This window comes from Branchiostoma floridae, chromosome 13, assembly GCF_000003815.2.
Source record: "Branchiostoma floridae strain S238N-H82 chromosome 13, Bfl_VNyyK, whole genome shotgun sequence".
NCBI classification, from domain to species: domain Eukaryota; kingdom Metazoa; phylum Chordata; class Leptocardii; order Amphioxiformes; family Branchiostomatidae; genus Branchiostoma; species Branchiostoma floridae.
Window position 1 is genome coordinate 4,780,502 of NC_049991.1, and position 9,796 is coordinate 4,790,297.

The window sequence follows — 9,796 nt, forward strand, 5'->3', positions numbered from 1 at the left end:
AACAATGTTCGCGGTGGTTTTAAGTTTGCGGTAAATTAGCAACGCGAAAACCGCAAACATAAAACCATCACCGAAATTTCTGCATTTACAGAATTAGCCAATTATGACGTATTCAGCCAAGCGCACGCGAAGCTTGAGTAGTGGCAAGCCTGAGGGCGGTTCATGACCAAGCCTCAGGGAAAAGAAGGGAGTAACAAGAAAGTCGCCAGTCATGCGCAGCACTGGCGTCTCTTTTTGTCGATGTTTTGTTTATCTTAGCATACGTGTCTTTTATAACTGCACTCAATGAGTGTTCATGTAGCCTATAATGGGTCTCGATGCAAGTTTACCTGTGGAATTTACCTGCAGCCTCGTAGATTCATTTCTGCACCACTCAGGTCAGTAACACTGGCTTCATCTTATTCACAGAGATGAGATCAAAGGATTTTTTCACTTTTACATTATCATTTTTTATACCAGGAGTGTGCATTCAGGTCGAAGCTTGACATGCGTTTTAGGCAGTCATGGACTTACACTTAAAAAAACAATAACAATACAGTAATGACACATTTCTATAACAGCATAAACTATGAAATTGTATTACTAAGGAAGTTCACTATAGGTCAATTGGCACAGAAATGTTTGTATTTATAGTGTACTCCCACACGGACTCATGGAATGGGTTACAAACGTCTGGGCTTTTCGGGAGGGGGCTTACTGTGTATTATCTGCTGTTCTATGAGTATGTATATGTAAGTTTGATATGTATTCCCGGTTTATAACAATCCCCTAAAAATGAAAAATTTAGGGCCCAACTGTAAAGCGGTGTGGTTACACTGAGTTGGGTTCTTCTGGCTAAAGAACACAGAATAAAAATGAATAAAGAAATAAGACGGTCGATTCCCGGCAGGCTAAATATAGAATGACTACCCCCACTTGAGTATTACTAGAGAGGTTTACAATAGAGCACATGCTAGGCTAGCAATTGGTATCCCACACCAGAACAGGACAGAGAAATTGATCTTTTTTTGGGGTAAAATCTGAGTGAACTTCTGAACTCGCGACTGCAGTAGAGACAGCCATTCAAAACCCAACCACTTGCCTGGAGGCTAGGTGGTGACTGTTACAGGCATGGAGTGCGGTATAGTTGTGGTTAGGACATTCCTGGGTGTTTAGCGTACATATGCCCAGACCTATCTTGCCTAAACCATCATAGTGCTGAGAATAGCATAGTTTGATGAATTTCAGACATGATCACGTGGTATTCTGTAGGTTCAGAACAAGTCCAGGGTCAGCCGTTCAGGGACAAATCTTTGGGGTTAATTGCCATGTCATGCCAAGAGCTAAGAACAGTGGCGTTTGAACTATCAACCAATTATGACGGATTCAGCCAAGCGCACGCGCAGCTTGAGTAGTGTTAAGCCTGAGGGCGAAACTGTTCGGATTAAAGACCTTGTCGGGCGAAGAACAGTTACAGTAAGACTCGACCCGGCTATCAGATAGAGGTATACAAAACGCCTGATACAGACCACTGAGCAAGAAACAAAGCAGTGACTACAGTCGCTTGTGTTTTTGTATGTTTTTAAGTCATGTTCTTAAAACAACATAACTTAAGATGCTGTGAATGGATCTTGAAGTTCACGTTCGTTAATGGGCATCCTGGTCTCCCACGGTATTGCAGCGGGTTGTGTCTGTCTGTAAGTATGTGTGTTTTTAGTATGTTATCAGCATAATCGACAAGATGTGGGTGGGTCTTAATGATATTTCGTAGGTGAGCTCGAGCCGGGAAAACGAATGTCACATTCGAAAATGTTTTTATGGCACTGGAGCGGAACGTCATTAAAGTTTGAGGTGTAATTATCTGGAAGAGCTATGTCCACGACATTTTGAGTGGTGGATAGCTCTTGGGAGGTTTGTTTCATAGCGACTTGTTTGAAAACTGCAGCAGCCAATTTTTATGTGACAGAATTTGAAACAGAGTTACTCATGAAGAGGTAAACAGATCGTCGTAATGTGTATTTGGCAAATAATGAGGATCTAACTTATATAACTAACAACTTAAAAGAAATGTTGTCAACCAAACAAGAACCTAACTTGCATATTTGATGAGAAAATAATAGTAAAATTCCCATTTGGTAAATGATGTGACATGTCTAAAGGTGCACTCTCACTGCACTTGCATCACGCTTGCGTCTCTGAGGGGTTCAAATGGTACTCAACTGAGGGGATAAAGAACAAATTTTCTTACTTTTGTGTATTTTGTCGTCTTCTAAGTCATACTTTTAGATATTACGCAATAGTAATATCTTAATTATAAAACTCGGAGAAAATAACAAAAAAGGGACGCATTGAGCGAATCCCACAGTGACGCAAGCTTGACGCAAGTGCAGTGAGAGTGCGCCTTAAGTTAGAGGTGCAAGTGTACATAGCTATGTATAGAGTCACTAAGAGAAAGTGTATTCATAATTTCATTTATCTTGAGTCTTCACACATATAATCAAGATCCTTTTGATGGATAAGTATAGACGTCTGACATTTAGTATGTCGGTTAAAGAGGTTTAAAACACCTTAGCCACACTGCTAACACTATAATTAAAAAAAAAAAAACTTAAAGTTGTCCGTACATCTGTGCAGATGCTTAGGGGTGGCGGCCATCTCCATTTCGAGTAGCCCTTGGGCCACACATTTGTACAAGCCACTACAGCAAGAGGCTAGTCCGCTGGTAATGATGTGTGTTTAACTTCCATACTCTTCCTTATTAGTGCTGAGTGCTAAATATAGAAAGCAGCATGTACCACTTTTAAAGTCTTTAGTATGACTCGGCCTGGGATCGAACTCACGACCTACCGAATGCAAGGCGCACACTCTTCTCACTCGGCCATTGCACCGGTCCATAACACTACAATTCCTCCCTGAGAATTGTGCCCTACGGGCTCCTGTTTGCATTATCAATGATGAAATGTTGCAATGAAGCATACGACTTTCACAGTGTTTTTTTTGTAACTTGGAAATAGAAGGATGTCAATTTAGTAATGTTATGCTTATGACCTTGTTTGCATAATCAAAAATATGAGACAAGAAATTTACAAAAATTCCGAAATATCTCACGTAGGTATGAAGTCTCCCTTCTCTTGTTATTGATTAAATGCCGACTAAGGAACTCAAGACCTAAGTTTGTACATATATTTTCAATCATGAATCTTTACCGGATATAGGAGAATTATTTTTACACAACCAGCAGGTACTTACATTGCTTACGTTTCGATGTCTCTTATACACCTTCGTCAGAGCTTCTAACTGGAATTTTGCTTCTCACCGCTAAATGTAGCCTTTGTAGGTGGCGGTGAGAAAACAATCCTAAACGTGGCTAAGCTTGTATCCCCCCTCGTCTCGGTTCATCACTGGGGTTGACTTTCTTATCCAGATCGCCTCCTTAGCTTGTTCCACCGTGCCCGCCTGTTGACTTCCCTGTCTATGATGAAGGTGTCTGAGAGACATTGAAACGTAAGCAATGTAAGCACCTGCTTGTTATGTAAAAATAATTCTGCTATATCCTATACTCTACCAACCGGATGAAACTATTTTCGAATGAATCTTTACCATATGTAATATACCTAGACTTATACCTTCACTTGCATTTAACCTTCACTAATATATAAAATCCTCATGTGAATCATTGCATCTTTACGGCCCAAAACTCATCACATCAAAAATGTTTGTTTAGATTTTTTGACTGCTTGAGACACTTCGATATCTTTTGTAACAAGTCTATATTCGCACTGCAATACAAATTGTAAAATGTGGTAGTTATGGCTGGGTATCGGTACGGTGTACCGGTACAAAACCGTTTTTTCTTATTGGACCGGTCCGGAAAAACCGGACCTGAAAAAAATTAGGTGAATCGGATGTTGGACCTATTGGACAATGAACATATTATATGATCAGGCATTCTCACGTTTCGGGGCTTACCTGTCGAAGAAAATAACAAGGGCGAAGCAGAGTAGGGTCTATAGTCATCTCTACCAAGTTTTACAGTAAATCGTACAGAGGCAGTTAGCCTAGTAGGACTTTGAAATGCCAGTGGGAGTCAAATACTCCCCGAAACAGATTTCTTGTAGCAAAATGGACCATTGTGTTGAGTATCGTCCATTCATAAGTTTTCCCATACTGAATCAGGTCCAGCTTCAGGTCCGGACCTGGAGCTGATCCTCTGGACCTAAACCGGACCTGGACCTGAATTTTCTGTACCGGTACCCACCCCTAGTGGTAATGTATATCGAAGAAAAAGAAAATTAATTTTTCTAAAGTCACAAAAGTTGCCTACTTCTGGTATCCGCCATATACTAACAAGACGACAACTCAAACTTTGTAAGGATTCGTCTAATTGTAGTGTTATGTATAAATATTATACATCTGTTATAAATTTCAAGCACTTTAGTTTACACTTTAAGATTTACAGCTCCTCAAAATTGGGCAAAAATCAAACTTCTATCAAGCATATATTATATTGTTCTAAGACTGCCCATGGATTGAAATGTATCTTTGCATCGACTTCACATCTACTTTCTACAGTCTTAAATAGTTTCTTCGTTAAAGAACCTTCATTTAAAATTAACTATTCAGTAAAAGTTTCGACGACCGTTTGTCGCCTTCATCAGTACAAAATGAAAGAAATACTATCGGTGCTAACGTTATATGGTAGTATTTATTTCATTTTTTACTGATGAAGGCGACAGATGGTCGTCTCAAAAGTTTTCTGACGAGTTAAAGAAGGTGGTGCAACGAAGAAGACTGATCAATCTACTTTCTACAAGTTTAGGCAACAGGTCTAACTCTATATGATTCGTTACGATAAAGCATATGTCAGTGATTGGGTCCTAAAGTCGGTCAATTTCCATGTTGTTGACATGCAAAACTCAATGGAATGGCCACTAAACTGGCTTGGGCTGTTGCTATGGCAACAATGAGTTTGATCGGAAAGAAAGCTATTTGGATGGGTTGTTGGCCAATACTGTGCAAAATTATGAGCCTAATCGATATTTTGACACTGAGCAATTTTTGTTTGACCCGAACAGTTTTGCCATGCGGTTGTCCTCAGAAGGAATTTTCACGACGTGTGACATGCAGAAGCAGTACGTATAATAGAGTCTAAATACAGTAATCTGATTTACCTTTTTGTCAAAGTATGTAGTACTTGAGTCTTTTCCCCTTCTTTATTTTGAGGCAGGTGGTCCGGTGTGTTGGGTATCATATTGACCTTTTTTTTTTCTCTTCGCCAATATATATTATGTTAATTAGTTCATGACCCTTGACCTCGGGGACGCAGCACCGCCATCTTGCCCCATTGTGAAGCGTTGCAAGAGATCACATTAAATAGCACTCGTTGAAATTCGCCGGCTCGAGTTCTCGTTATTGTCCGTAAACTGGCGTGGTTAAAGTGGAGCGAGGTCGTCTGCGCAGTCGAAATGTTCTAGGACTATGCTGATCGTTCACTGGTTGTCTTTTGTTTTGTTACAGGAAAACATTAATGGATACAATGTTAATGACAATATAGTATATCCTTGTTTGATCCCAATGTGAATTTTCAAAGGGTCCGTCAATGCATTGTTATGTACGACTTTGCATTCAAAATTATAATACAAGGGTTTGATGCTGTTCACAATTTTGGTGGGGATGCAACTGAACACCGTATGCATAAAATGAAACATTTTAGGGTACAATCTCTGGGTTGCCCTTTTGTATAATGAAATGGAACAAGCTCCCTCTTGAAACACAAAGTCTGATGAAGATCAAGACATTTAAATGCCAATTGACTTGTAGTTAACTTATTTCATAGTTTATGTTGTTACAGAAATGTGTCGTTACTGTTTTTGTTTTTAAAATGTTTGTCCAGGACTGCCTGAAGAGCAGGTCTAGCTTCGACCTGGTACACTCCTGGTCAAACAAATAAAGTGGTAATGAAAATTAGAGAGAAAACGTTCGAAGATAGTTATGTTGATGACTTACAATTTCAATGTATATTTAGTAAACGAACAAGTGAAGCAATTAGAGTAATAGTCTGATACTGATCTAACAGTGGCTTGCCTTGAACTAATAGATGATGAGTAATGTCTTCATCCACAATCTTTGATAGTCGTACGTCTTGGATACAGTTGACACCATTTAACCGTCTATGATAAGAAGGAGAAAGTCACATAACAACTGTCTGTAACGGTTTCCTTTGTTACCAGGTCGATACGACATCAGTTGACAGTTTACTAGGGAATGTTCAGAGGTATGTTTCTGAAGAACCAAGCACTAGTAAACAAAATAATGAACATAATAAAGTCTTTCGCGTGACAAAACACTACGATTCAGGTAATAACCTTGTTCTGGGCACAAAGACTGCTATGACTATCCCTTTACTGTAACGGTTTCTAGCCCTTGATGTTCTGTACATAAACGGACAGGAGGGATGGTTCCAAAAATGGTCTTAACTCATTCATTTATTTATCATTTTATCATTGTTACCAATACTTTGTAGTTCAAGGTAGGTTAGGTATACTACTGTAAACCTTATAAACCTTTGGTTTTCACAAAACAAGATAAAATACAAAATAGAAAGTCCGATAAAAACGACTAAAAAACGTTTAAAAAACAGCGGGAGCCTAACCTCTGCTTGGAGAGTAAGGTATACGCGGAATTTCTGAACTGGAATAATGCGCGGCTTTGCCTTTGATCCTGGGATAGTAATTGAGATTGTCCCTTTCCTGATGAGCGTCGTGTTTAATGTAACATCGCTATCGCATTAAAGTCTCAAGGAATTATTCGTCACAGAGACAAACGAAGTAGAAAGTAAAGCTTCAGATGTGAGTTTAACCTCCCCATAACAGCACGTTTAAGTGGCACCAGTAAAAGTCGGGTTTTCGCCTAGTGTGTGCGCATGCGAAAGATTGCCTGAAGGATGAGATTCCAAAGTTTTGACTGATATTCAGTGTATGACGATATGAATATTTAGTTTGCGGCTTTGTCAAACTAACAATTCACTAGCTGATTCCTCCTTACATTGATTTGTTTTGACAATTTCCATACAAAGAAAATGATAAAAAGTGTAACTACATTGGTTTGAATTCAGTACTAGACAGAGGTATTTCAGATCATTCAAGGGTCATTTCGCTTGACAGACTCCTAATGTCAGTAGCGCCGAGCTGAACAGAGACGCCATGGCCATAGAGAAGCGTTGAACTGATTGCAATTGATAATTGGACGTAATGAACTATAACCGCACCATCCTGTCGGTGACATTAAGAACAAAAGGAGCACCTGAACAGTAGATCAGTTTATGTACGGCGTCACCAGAGAAAAGTACGTGACTACGATTAATCATAAGGGACATGAACGTAATTACGTGCATACAATGAAAAGTCTGAGAAGACAATCTTGCAGGGAAACCTCCAAGTGTACAAAGGTTTCCAGGTATTGGTGATGTTCATTACTTACGATGCAAATGTCAACGACGGTTTGCTCAACGGAGATGTTATAGTTTCGTAGTGGTCTAACAAATGTTAATCGAACTAACTACAATTGAACTAACTACATTGGTTTGTATTGACCACTTTCAGACAAACAGAATAATGATAGTCACAGATTTTGGTTTAAATTCAGTACTAGAAAAAAGTATTCCAGATCTTTCCAGGGTCATTTTGCATGCAAAACTCCTGTGCTTGATAGCACCGATGTCGTAAATGTGAAGTCAAGCTAGATAGAGATGACCCGGCTATAGAAAAGTGATGAACTGTAATTCTATCAGTAATTGGACGTAATGGAGTATGAATCGCGCCATCCTGTCTGTGATCTTAAGGAGAACAAAAGAAACAAAGGTACAAAGAATGTTTACGGCGCTAGTAGTGAACTGTACATGTATAAGGGGCGTGAGAGTAAGTAACTGCATGTAGATGAGGACAATTTGAAGTAAATGTTTTGAATACAGAGGTAGCTATGATTCGTAAATATTGATAAGATACAGTAAGTATTTTTTTCTTCATTTTCTGCATGCACGATTAAAGCTGTAAGGAAGCGACACTTTTGCAACGGGTATAACAAATGCATATTCTGAGTTAACAGATGATCGGTAGAGTTTTTCACCACAGTTCCCGACAATGGTCTTCAGTTTTGTTAAAGACAAACAAACAAACGAAGACGATTCTAGAACTTTCTTCACAGGTGTGTCTGGTGGTATCATTTAATCAGTTCCTCCGGCTAGCGTCACACCTTAACTACACCTTGATTGTGCACAGGTCAATGTTTTTGAATGCCTCTGACTCACCGGTAACTACTAGTACTTTGGTAGTCGCACCCAGGGCGCACCTAAAGATACATTTACATCACAAAGAAAGTTTTTTGCCGGAGCCAATCAGAGAAAGATACGTCTTCAGGAGTGCGGTTTCTACGCCCAATTTTTGCTGAATTCTTCTGATCTATATTAATAGGGGACGCTACCGGCCGTGTGCAGGCAGTTCTGGTGAAGAGAGGAGAAGACACACCTGTTAGAACATCGAGTCCTTCCGACCATCGATCAGGCACCCCGAGAAATCAAGCCAACCGCGGGAGGCAAGAAGTCTTCTCTAGGTTAAGGTAAGAACATTCCTCTTTATTTTCTTACCTAGACATGTAGTACACTTTATTACCGAATTGTTCAAACCGAAATATATCAAATAATAGGGCAAGTTACAGTCATTTTGTTCTCCTGTGCTGTGCTGATCTATCCCCGAATTGTAAAAGAGCAGCTGCCGGTGCGATCACGGACCAAAATACCGGTACCCTGACGACAAATACTCGTATGATGTACAATTCGTCCACATCAATATTATGCTATGTATAATTACTAGTGATTGTAAATGTTTCAGCTACTGAAAAGGTCGTTATTTTATCGAGGTTTTGTCTGTCTCTGTATCTGTATCTATATAGCCGGTAGAACCGCCGTTCGGCGTAACACACCAGCTCTCGCCGGGGCTACGACAATGTCAATCGTAGTAGAGGTGACGTCAACCGCAACGCACATATTCACTTTAATTTCGGCCAATTAAACAGTAGACCACGTCAGTCGAAAAAGTAGCCCCATACCGCACATATTACCTGCCATTCCGCATCGCATGTGCCGGCAACACGCCGTGGCGAGTAGGCTGTCGATATCCGCTGAATGTTCCGGTGCCCATCGTAGGTGTAGCCCCGGTCGCGTCGGACCGTCGGGCGGGGGTACCTCTCGGTGTGTTTACGATCAGGTCACGGCGCCTATTTGTCGCCTGTTCCCGAGTTAATTCTAACACTGATTTAATTTTAACTCCGGTCGGAGGGTGTCCATGGCACCACGTAGGAATCATGCCCGAAAGTGCCAAAAGATAGCGCTAGCCCGTGAACTGTCCAGCAGGGCCGATCCATCAAACATAACCATGGATCGCGCGCGCGGTGGATTCTTCGTGTGTCGCGCGCGCGGTAGACTTTTCCAAATTTTCACCGTGAGGGTAACCAAGGATCGCGCGCGCGATGGATTTATACCCCCCTCACATTAGGCGCGATTCAATTCGAATCACAAGCCTGCTAGCTCTAATTTACCAGGAGGGGTGCCCCCCTATGCCAAACAAAAATCTTCAGCGTACCCCGTTCCCTGTTAGGATTACCCTTGTTTTATATTAAACCCTGACTTCAACCCATATTTACCTACCTTTTAACCATTGTAAACCTGCTATCTAATTCTACGCATCGCTTGGTAATAAAGACAGTCATCAGGATCGTGATATTCTTTTCTATGACGATGAGTCGTTACTACAAGGTTCTTGGT

At 40.5% G+C, this 9,796-nt stretch overlaps 1 long non-coding RNA gene across 1 annotated transcript in view; it reads left to right on the top strand.

Annotated features, from left to right (window-relative positions):
- Positions 1-8,454: 8,454 nt before the first annotated feature.
- LOC118429601 overlaps positions 8,455-9,796 on the top strand; it is a 7,744-nt gene continuing 6,402 nt past the window's right edge. Inside the window, exon 1 of the long non-coding RNA XR_004832751.1 lies at positions 8,455-8,592. This is a non-coding gene — a long non-coding RNA (uncharacterized LOC118429601). The remainder of the gene's footprint in view (positions 8,593-9,796) is intronic.